General features: G+C 46.4%; 1 pseudogene; it reads right to left on the bottom strand.

Moving 5' to 3' along the window:
* Window positions 1–10,821: 10,821 nt before the first annotated feature.
* On the bottom strand, window positions 10,822–11,646 carry LOC132520544 (zinc finger CCHC domain-containing protein 9-like; annotated as a pseudogene).
* Between the last annotated feature and the right edge of the window lie 239 nt (window positions 11,647–11,885).

The following is an 11,885-nucleotide window of genomic DNA, read 5'->3' as shown; positions in this document are numbered from 1 at the left end:
TATTCCCCACTCCTTCTGAAGAATTCCAGGGCTGGGAGGGGAGCACACTCTCCCACACTCCGTCAGAAGCTTCTCTTATCCCTGTGTTAAGTGTGGGAGCTGGGAGACTATGTGCGAGGCTGTGGTAACCATCCCGGAGAGTGATGGATGAGAGATGGGAGCCTTTCTTTGGGAAGATGTCCCTACTTTCTCTTCCCTTTTCTGGGCAGAGCTTGTACCTTCTTCCTTTCGGCTCCTTGTTCATTTCTTTAACACTTACAACATGTTACCATCTTTATTTGCTTCCATGTTTTTATCTTCTACTGAGTGTCACTCCAGTAACAGAAATAATGCTGACTCATTTCTGGTCCCTAGCACAGAACCGGGCACATTGGAGGAAATCAATAAACACATAAATAACAAGGCAGGTGTTGTATCAAGTGCTATACCAATATCAAAAGAATATAATGGTTATTGTGATGATGCTTTTGAATGCCCATCATAATGATAGTGAGCAGTCCATGGTGATTATATAGAATATAGAATATATATATAATATACTTTTTTTTCTGTAAAGGTGACATTTCGCATAACTCTGTTCTTTTAAGTTCCAGAAGCTCGGTGTCATCCACAATTATTCAAGCATTATCAATGCAGGTGCCTATTCAAGTGTCAGCTACGTTATAGCTTCCAGAAAGTGTGAATCAGACCAAAGATCAACTTTAAAAAAAGATGCTACCCTAAAATACTAGTTTTATATATGTACCAAATCTGAGATGGGGAGACCAGCCCATATGCCAGTGCACTGATTTATCCACAATTGGCAGGTGGGCCCTACCCCACTGGAAATAAATCTTATAGGCTTCAGAAATCAGTCTAATGAAATAAGATTTTTAACTATCTCAAAATCAGAGTTCAAAAACAGTTCAGTTAATATTTAAATATCAAGTTAAGACAGGAAGTTGAACAAAATTAACTTGGAAGCTTTCACAGAGTTTTAAAAAAGCAACACTTGAGACGTAAAATTGACCATTTCATTATATTCAATGGATTTGAGCATGAAATATATGTTAAAATTTTCATTTAGCAGATTCCTTCTCGGACTTTTAAAACCACCACCAATAAACATTTACATATTTACCCCTCCTCAAAGCACTTCCCCAGGTATACGCAAATACCACTCATTCTGAGGTCCTGTTGCTCCAGATGAAAGGTTCTCCTTCTACGAGGGCCCACAGGATTCTGCTCCAGCCAGAGCAAGGTCTCTGGCCCTTGGATAATTTCACCACCTCTGGTTGACTGAGCAGGGCTGGGAATCTCATTATGGAAGCCATCCACCTCCTCCCCAGGCCAGCCTGAGAGGGGCTCAGCGTTGCATCATCCGCCCTGGGCCTCAGCCCTCCTTGCTTGAAGCCAGCTCACCAAAAGTATTTTAAGAGCATTCCAACAGCCCAACTGCCATTCCTGCACCATCCCAGATGGGGAAAAGCTTGTGAGGTGGATCTTCCTCAGGGTGACCACGATCGGCCTCCTTGTGCTTCCAGGAGAGTGCCCTTCACGCCAGACAGACTGGTTGCCAGTCATCAGGTCTGGGAGTCTCAGGGACAAGGGTCGCTCTCAGAAGTGAAGTCATCTCGTCTGAGAGGACACAAGTAGAGATACTGCATAAAACCTGGGGTCAAGGGCTGGACGTGCAACCCTTCCTCACCCACGGCTCCTACACGAGTGCCCAAACACCGCAACATATTGGGGCAGTTTTTAAGTCTATTTTTGTCTCAACTGGGACTTTCATTCACTGGATATCTAAGTTCTCAAACTATCCAGTGGGTTCCTGTTTCTTTTTTAATAATTAAAAGAAATTTCATACTTCATGATCACTGTAGGAAAAATAGGGAGGAAATGTAAATAAAAGGAAAATATAAAAAATCAATACTGAAAGGTTAATATATATATATGCGTTGGAGAAGGCAGTACATCCAGACTAGTTATTAGGCAGGTCTGCCAGAAATCAATCCAGCAAGAAAAAGATGGTATGCTCCAGAAACTCCCACCTATTGTTTCTTCCCTGTTTCCTTTGGGGACCTCGGAACAACAGCTGGGATTGCCACGATAGACGGGCATCACTGGTGCCCTGTATGCACAGCACAGAGGAGTAGGCGTGTACTAACCCGTCTGAAGGGCCACGGATGGCCACTGTCCTACATTTTCCCTCATTGCTCCCAGAGGGTAGCCCTGATCAGGCTGTGGGCTGGGATCTGGGTGAGGTTTACCTATCGCCAGCTTGAACTTCTGTCTGCTCCACTCCGCAGCAACTCTCCTTCCTCATCACCAACTCCAAGTGAGCAGCAACTGTCTTCTGCTGGGATGGCGGACAGGATGTGTAGCTGTTCCCAGATGCCTGTGGGTTTGTGCTTCCCACCTGTCCTGCCCAGGCTGATCGTCCAATGTTATCACCAGCCCTCTGGGTAGGCACTAATAGAGGTGCAGCCTTCTAACTAGCCCCAGGACAGCACTGAGGAACTGGAGTGGCTCTTTGGTCCTTTGGGAAGTTCCCCTGGGAGGCTGTGCTCTTACTCTAACGGTGGATGTTCCTTCACCCATGTCCTGCGGTTGCTGGCCAGATCCCCTGTGAGCATGGCAATGGTTCAATCTGGAATTGTCCTCCCGGCCACCCATGAAGATCTGTCTCTTCCCATTACCCCCTGGCTTCCCACAAAATGGTCCATGTGGCTTGTCTGCACGCCTTATGCATCACGGTGTCTTGGAATGCCTTTGGGCCATTCTCCAAAGACTCTGGATTTGACTGTGGAGTGCCTGCCCAGAGGGCTTGTCACAGGCTCTGTGGGTCCCTCTGAAGAGTGGGGCTTGGTGGGGGAGAGGGGAGCAGCAGCGAAGGCGTCTGGAGCAAGCATTGTCTCAGGGGAAGGCCTGGCCTGCCGTTTGTCCCCCGCACCCCCCAGACCTCATCACTTCAGAGGCACTTTCCAAAGTGGCTGCCCTTGGGTGCAGTTGGTTGCACGCTCTAATGACATTGTAATTAGGATTTCAGCACCACCTACTAGAAGGAGGGTCACATACATTATTGCTCACCCTCAAAACTTCCTCTCTCCATTTTTGCCTAACAAGTGGCCCAGAGAGTATGTTTGCGGTCGTACTAATGTCTACTTTGCATCAAAATCCCGGCCCTCGGATGGATGCCCCCCTCCTGGTTGTGGTCAGCCAAGTCTATTCGGCCGATGGCAGAAGACGGGTGGAGAGCAGTCAGGCAAGAGTCAGGGCCCAGATCTTAAACGTGGCCCCTCAAGCCGGTTTAAGCCGAATCCTTCCCTTGCCCTCAGGCCGAAAGAGCTTCCCCACTGGGAAAGGGACGCGCTGGGGGTGGGAGCATCTCCTGGCGCGGGAGGGTGCGGCGGGCCAGGAGCGCGGGATTGGGGGGCGGGGCGGGGCGGGGCGGGTAAGGGAGGAGAGCCCGGGAAGAAAAGAGAGATGGGGCAGGCTGGGGCCGGGGGTGGGTGCAGAAAGTGAGGGCTGGAGGAGAGGGGGCCCCCCAATTGGCCGATGGGCCGGGGCGGCGGCCGAGAGCGGGGCGGGGCCGGTGGTGGCTACAGCGGGGAGGGCGAGGGGCGGGCCAGCTGGTGTGGCCGATGAGACCGTTAAGAAACCAGGCTCCTGGGCTCCCTTGGTTCCCGGGAAGCCATTTAAAAAGCCCCTTCCTCGAGCGGGGACAAAGGCCGGCGGCGCGGAAGGCTGAGCGGAACGCCCCCTTTAGAGAGGCCTTTCCAGTCGCGGGGCCGGACCGGAGGCTCAGGGCACAGCGAGGGCCGGGGCACCGCACGCGGGGCGCGCGCTGCCCTAAGGGGCTAGGAGGGCCACTTAAAAACAACAAAGGTGAAAACACACAGCTCTCCCTCGCTGGAAGGCGCAAATGCTCGGGCTTCTGGGTCCTCCGCAGATGGCCTAAGCGGCTTCCCATCCCCCGCCTGGCACCAGGGGGACGAGGCGCGTGCGCCGCAGTAGGGCGCCTCGCCGCGTGGTCCTCAGTGCCGCTGTGGCACATTCCTGGCCTTTGCAATTATTGGGAAATGAGAGGATCTTTTTTTTTTTAATCTCCCCTGCTCCCCCTTCGCCTTCCCTTGTTTTTCTTCCAAGCATGGAATTATCTACTTTAGCAGTTCAAAAGACATTCCATTCCCATGACAAAAACAGCAACGGTGATGTTGGCATACCGTAGCCCTCTTTCTTACAGGGAGATTCAGGCAATAAATCATAATGAATGAAAATTTAAAATAGCATTTCTTTAACTTTTAATGGTGTACTTTGCTTATTTTCAAGTGCCGCTAACAGCTCTGTTTCTTGACATCCCTCAAGAAGAACCCATCTGAGATGCTGAGCTAACAATAGTGAATTTTATTCCTTTACAATATTCCTAAAGGAAGTGGATTGAGGAGATTCGTTTCGAACTCCCTCTCAACTCTAAAATTCCTGAAGTCTATCAGTGAAAAAAGGCTGATGGAAGATTTTAAAACGGAGTGAAAGAAAAACTATCACCGTGGCGAACGACCCATCTGTCTGTCCCATCCATCCAACCCATTCTGTTTAGTGCTCTCTTTCCCTCCTTTGGCAGACCTGAACCTTACATCTGTTCCAGAAACAATGACATACACACATTGGCTCACCCAAGGCAGACTCATATCAGCATATGCCAGAGTATCTGGAAATGGTTGATCAAAACCACTCTCAGTAACGGGTAGTCCAACAGGAGACACTAAACTGGATAAAAATGAAAGATGGGGGATTATTTCCTCAAGAGAACCAAATATTCTAAAAGTTTGAACTCACTTTTAAACAAAACCGTCTCAGACTTTCATCCCTAAATGTGTTGCAATTTACACTCAGGCTGGAGGATGGAAGGGTATCTCACCAAGTAATTGTTTCCAGTAAAGGTCATTTTCGGCCTCTCAAATCACGACTCTCGTATGTCACATTGCACAGGTATTTTTCACAGCTCACCGAGTCTGATGGTTCTGAGGGTATTTAAGACTGCTGCAGAGAGGAGCCCAGGGCCATGGCGATTAGTGGGCTTCTGTAGGAAGCACAGTGGAAGGGACAATGGGCCAATTACCAGCAAAGCCTGTGGTCTCCCTTGGAGAGGTTAAGGAGAGCACATGGCCTTTGAGCCAGCGTGTCATCTGTCCTGGGGCTTAATCAAGTTATCATATCACCCCAGTGTCTCCAGGCCTCCATCCTTCGATTTGAATGAGGACAAAAATTTGCAGACAAATTTCTAGCAGCAGGAAGTTGGTGCTCTCCTGCGAGGCTGGATGAAAAGCACCTGTAACCTTGTCGGCCTTGTCCAGCTCCTGCTGGGAGCCGCTTCAGGCTACAGCCTGTTGGCTTCTGAGCCTGCCTGTCAGCAGGAGCTGAGGCTGGGGCTGGGGGAGGGGGCGCGGGGAGTGGATGCCATTATGTGTTTCAAAAGAATGCCCTGGAGCTGGCCGGCTGTGGCCAGTACAGCACAATGTGGCTAGCTACCGTGAATGTGTAGGTGGACACTCTCCCCTTCCTTTTGATACTGGCCTGGAGTCATACTTAGGTTAAGACGGGGGCTGACATGCAACAACCCTCATGATGGCATAAAGGGAATACTTGTGTTTCTCCCTCTCTCTAGCGAGAGTGAGAAGCAGGGAGCTTTCCAGAATGCCATCAAGGCCAGCCAGATTTCTGCTCCTCTCTGAGCTGCTGTTTCCCCCTTTGTGAAATTCAGGGATGTTGTAAATTTCATCTAATCTGCAGGGTGGAAGGGAGAGGGGGTTTGGTGTGGTAGGTTGAGCATTCATGGGGGGTTATGAGACCTGTGTTCCAGGCCTAGCTCTACCACGTGTGGGGAGCTGGCTCAGCCTCTTTTTGTTGTAGTTATTTCATTTGTAAGAGGGGGATAATGATCCAGGCCGTTAACTACTTCACAGCTTATGAGTCAATGCGATGATAGATCAGTGAATGAAAAAACTTTAAAACCACTCTACTGTTGCCTTTACAGCCCTTCCAGCATCGGTGCTCTATGACTCGGTGTCACAAAGAGGGATTGGAGGAGAGGAGTTATTAATTAGCATTAATATAAGAAAGGTCCATCCTGAGAATAAGTTGATCACTGACTGTGAATGTCATAGTCCTTAGCAGGAAAAGCCAGAAGATGGGAACTTGTTTTTTTGTGTGGTATGCGGGCCTCTCACTGTTGTGGCCTCAGGCTCCGGACGCGCAGGCTCAGCGGCCATGGGCATGTGGGATCCTCCCTATCCGGGGCACGAACCCGCGTCCCCTGCATCAGCAGGCGGACTCTCAACCACTGTGCCACCAGGGAAGCCCCAGAGGATGGGAACTTTAACGCTCTGTGGGACTGGTTGTTCTGATCAAAATCAACTTTTCTCAAGTCTACAGGAAATTGGACTTCTTGACATTTTGATGAAAGGCTTGTACCCTAAAAACAGTGGATGGAGACCTGGCCAATAAATTACTTCTTCCCCTGCTCTTTAGGTGGTGTTCACATTCTGTAGCCACTTTGTGACAGGGGACATCAACCTTAACCCATGGCAGCTCCAGCCTGTTTCCTCACCTATGAAGTGGGGTGCGTTTTCTCTGCCCCTCTAACTTATGGGAGCGTTGGGAGACTCCACTGGTTAACAGGTGAGAAAGTGCTTTGTAAATAAAGGGTAAGGTGCTACGTAGGTTTGCACTGTACGTGCGTGTGCACACACACGGAAAGGACTATTAGTGCCCATTTAGCTGGAGCGTAAATGAACACGTTGCAGAAATATCGTGGCCTTGTGGACCTCAGTACATGGATCCAGTATCATGGATGATCTGGCTCAAAAGAGGATTCTTCATTCAGAGCTAACACCCGGCTGCTCTCTCCGAATGAACAGCACTGGAGTGCCCTGCTTGATCTCGCCTCCTGAGGGGGTGGCCCTGTGGACATAGGCAGGTCTGGGGTACTGTTGCCCGAGCGCAGCAATGAGCAGACAGCCAAAATGTAAAATACAGACCGAGTGCTCTTCATTCTTTACTTTCTCACTTGCCTCCCCCTAAGCCCCTGGTCCACCAAAATACCCATGACTCCCTCAAACAGCACAGTGAGGTCCTGCCCCACAATTTTGCATCTGCCACTTCCCCTGCCACCGTCTCTCACCGTCTCTCCACCTTCTCTGCTTATTAAGTCTGTCTCATCCTTAAAGGTCCTATGCAGTGTCCTCCTTTGAGGACTTTGAGGATACTTTGAGGACACAGTCCTCAAGCTCCTAACCCAGTCAGAACTGACTGCCCGCCCCCATCCCCACCTTGGAACTTTGTCCTGCACTTTGCCCCACAATGCGGGTTTTGTATTAGTATTCATTGTGCACACACCTCTCTCCCTGCTTACTCTGTGAGCTTCTCAGGGGCAGAAACTAAGTCTGATTCTTCTTGGTGGCCCAGTCCCTAGTACTGCCACTGGTGCGTAGCAGTAATTTATGCATTAAATGTTGCATTGCATTTATCCTGCCAACAGTGAGAGGCCCACGTACCGCAAAAACAAACAAAGTCACCCAGAGCTATATTTAATTTCTTTTGCCTCACTGTCGCGGCCTCTCCCATTGCAGAGCACAGGCTCCGGACGTGCAGGTTCAGCGGCCATGGCTCACAGGCCCAGCCGCTCTGCGGCATGTGGGATCCTCCCGGACTGGGGCACGAACCCGTGTCCCCTGCATTGGCAGGCGGACTCTCAACCACTGCGCCACCAGGGAAGCCCATAGAATTTTATACAAATGAACTGATACAGTACGTTGTCTTTTGTATTTAACTTTTTTCACTCACTGTCAAGTTTTTGAGATTCATCCATGTCGTTGCATGTATCAATATTTTGTTTCTTTTTATTGCCTAGCAGTATATCATAGGATAGCTACAATTCGTTTGTCCATTCACGCATTGATGAACATTTGCATTGTTTTCAGATTTGGTCTATTAAGAATACGTGGCTATGAATAATGTTGCTATAAACATTTGCATACAAAGTACGCAGCCCCTCCCATTGCGGAGCACAGGCTCCGGACGCGCAGGCCCAGCGGCCATGGCCCACGGGCCCAGCCGTCCGAGGCATGTGGGATCCTCCCGGACCGGGGCACGAACCCGTGTCCCCTGCATCGGCAGGCGGACTCCCAACCACTGCGCCACCAGGGAAGCCCCCTAAGTATTTTTATACTGTTTGTAAGTGGAATTGTTTTTTTAATTTTTATTTCCCAGTTGTTCATTGCTTATATGTAGAAATACAATAGCTATTTTATTAAACTTTTTACTTTGAAATAATGTAGCTTCACAGGAAGTTACAAAAGTAGTACAGAGGACCCATGTACCCTTCATCCAGTTTCCCCCAGTGGTTATAGTGCAATATTAAAACCAGGAATTTGACATTGGCACAGTGGGTGTGTATCATTATCATATGTATATATTCATGTAACAACCACCACAATTGAGATACAGAAATAGTCCATCACCACAAAGATCTCCCTGTCCTACTGCTTTATAATCACACCCATCCCCCTCTCCCACCATCCCTAAACTTTGGCAACCACTAATCTGTTTTCTATCACAATAATTTTATTATTTCAAGAATGTTGTAAACCTGGAATCATACAGTATGTGGCATTTTGAGCTTGGCTTTTTTCATTCAGCATATGCCCTTGAGATTAATCCAAATGGTTGCATGTATCAACATATCATTCATTTTTTTTAAGAACATTGTTTTTATTTATTTATTTATTTATGGCTGCATTGGGTCTTTGTTGCTGTGCATGGGCTTCCTCTAGTTGCAGCCAGTGGGGGCTACTCTTTGTTGCGGTGTGCGGGCTTCTCATTGTGGTGGCTTCTCTTGTTGCAGAGCACAGGCTCTAGGCGCGTAGGCTTCAATAGTTGCAGCATGTGAGCTCAGTAGTAGCGGCACTCGGGCCCTAGAGCGTGCGGGTTTCAGTAGTTGTGGTGCGCCAGCTCAGTAGTTGTGGCCCACGGGCTTAGTTGCTCTGCGGCATGTGGGATCTTCCAGCATGTGGGATCTTCCAGGACCAGGGATCGACCCCATGTCCCCTGCATTGGCAGGCAGATTCTTAAGCACTGTGCCACCAGGGAAGCCCATATCATTCATTTTTATTGCTGAGCAGTATTCTATATTATGTATACACCACTGTTTGTTTGAACATTCACCTACTGAGAGAGATTTTGGTTGTTGTCAATTTTGGGATGTTACAAATAAAGTGGCTAAGAAAAATCATGTATAGGCTTTTGTGTTGACGTAGGTTTTCATTTCCCTGGGATGTATGCCTATAAGTACAATTGCTATGAGGTATGGTAAGTGTGTGTTTAGGTTTTAAAGAAACTGCCAATCTGTTTTCTAGAGTGGCTCTAACATTTTACATTCCCACCAGACATGTATGAAAGATCCAGTTTCTCTGCATCCTTGCCAGTATTGTGACTATTTTGAAAATTTTAGGTCTAATAGGTACATAGTGATAGTTCATCGTGATCTTATTTTTCATCTCTCTAATGGCTAGTGATGTTTAACATTTTTTCATATGCTTATTTGCATCCCTAAGTCTTCTTTAGTACAATGTCTCTTCATGTCTTTTGCCCATTCCCTAACTGGATTGTTTGGTTTTTCTACTGTGGAGTTTTGAGAGTTTTAAAATATATTCTAGATATAACTTCTTTTTCCAGATATGTGGTTTGCAAATGTTTTCTCCCAGTCTATGCTTATCTTTTCATACTTTTAAGAGGATCTTCTGCAGAGCAAAAGCTTTTAATTTTGATTAAGTCCAATTTATCAATTTTTTATGTTACGGGTGATGCTTTTGGTCTAAGAACTTTTTACCAAGCCCTAGGTCTTGAAATTTTTCTTCTGTGTTATTATCTAAAAGGTTTATGGTGTTATGTTTTACATTTAAATCTATGGTCCATTTAAAGTTAATTGTAAAAGGTGTGAAGTTTAGGTTCTTTGTTTTTTTTACCCTCGAATATCCATTTGCTGTAGCACCGTTTGTTAAAAAGAGTATTCTTCTCCCATTGAATTGCTTTTGCAACTTTGTTAAAAATCAGTTGGCCCTACTTGTGTGGGCCTATTTCTGGGTTCTGTATTCTGTTCCACTGATCTATGGATCTATCCCTCTTGATTACTGTAGCCATATAATAAGTCTTAAAGATCAGGTAGAATAATTTCTCTCACTTTATTCTTTTTCAAAATTGTTTTAGTTATTCCACTTCCTTTGCTTTTCTATGTAAATTTTAGAAGCTTGTCCATATCTTCAAAAAGTCTTGCTGGGATTTTTTTTTTTTTAAATAGCAAGTAAGTTTTTGTTAAATATTTAAAAATACAGATTTTGTGGCAATTATAAATTAATTTCTAATATGATAATAAATTGATACTTTGAACCAAGAAAACAATATAACCAAAAATTCATTTCCTAATGCAAAGCAGGTACCCTATGTTTAGGGATAGTTCATATTAATGCATAATTTTGTTTTTAGAAAAAGATGATTGTTACAGTCAGGTATATAACCACTTAGTTACACATAAGCTCTATTGGTTAAAAATATATTCTTTTAGAAACTCCATTTTAAACATATTATACTTTTTTCAGTGATTTTCTCCAAACTATGGTAGAAGTGTGCCTTGATGGACAGACCTCAGGAACTGGTTTGACCACACCTAGGTTATACTGATATCTACAACATAGGACTCCAAGGGAGAGTCCAGCTCCAACTTTTGAAGTAGGCCCAGTTCTGAATGTTTAACCGTGAGGTGCTAACAGACGATAGTACTAATCATCAAAAATGAACAACTTTAGGCATCTTTGCTTTGGGTTTCTGTGGTTTAGGCACATCCAAAATTTCTTCACGGTCCGCACTCATTCCCTTTGCCCAGCGACCAGCTGTGACCATTCGATCTGAATTCTGACCATCTTTCCTAAAATGTTCCACAGAGCCACAAAGTCTGCAGCAGCCACCAGCAGCATAGAGTCCTTTGGGATCATCAGGACAAGATCTGCACAGATGTCCCATTTCCCCACAAACAAAACATTTTACAAAAGGAAATTCACCAAAACCTAGGTCTACCTTAGCCTTGCACTTGGTTATTTCATGCTCTGTGCATCCACACCGGTAACACATTCCAGTGCCTGTTTCTTGATTCTCAAGGGCAGCTGGGCAATCTGCAATCCCATGGCCAGGTTTTCTACAATGGAAACATACCATTGCATTTTTCTTTGCTGCTTGTCTTTTTAATCGTCTTCCTTCCTGGCGACTGTCTTTCTTTAAAGCAACTGCAATTTCTTCCCTGACTTCCTGACTGTCTGTTGCTATCATCTCCCCATTGTGAACCATCTGTGAGTTTGTCTTAGATATTCCATGAATCCATTCACATCTTCATTTGAATATTCCTTTTTCTTTTTATTCTTTTTGTGTTTTGCTTGGGGTGCATCATTTTTAAGGGACAGACTATTGGCTTCAAGTTGTTTCCTCTTTGGTAGGTTTTGGCTTTTCCCCTCAAAGGACCCCTTCTTCATGTCCTCCCATGATGTTGCAGGGAAGGGTCTTTTGTTCTGTGTGGTAGTAACTCGTGCCCACCTGGTCATGGCTTCATCAGATGTTTATCAGTCTGCTAGTGTTGGAGGGTCTCCTGCAGAGGCATGAGGTGGCTGTGGCTCATCGTGGGGACAAGGACACTGGCAGCAGAAGTTCTGGGAAGTACTCCTTGGCATGAGCCCTCCCAGAGTCCACTATTAGCTCCACCAAGGAGCCGGGTAGGCTCCAGTGTTGGGTCGCCTCAGGCCAAACAACCAACTGTCTTGCTGGGATTTTGATAGAAAATTTATTTTACCTGTGTATCGATT

Source organism: Lagenorhynchus albirostris, chromosome 5 (genome assembly GCF_949774975.1).
Source record: "Lagenorhynchus albirostris chromosome 5, mLagAlb1.1, whole genome shotgun sequence".
In the NCBI taxonomy this organism is placed as follows: domain Eukaryota; kingdom Metazoa; phylum Chordata; class Mammalia; order Artiodactyla; family Delphinidae; genus Lagenorhynchus; species Lagenorhynchus albirostris.
This window is presented reverse-complemented; position numbering and strand designations above follow the sequence as displayed.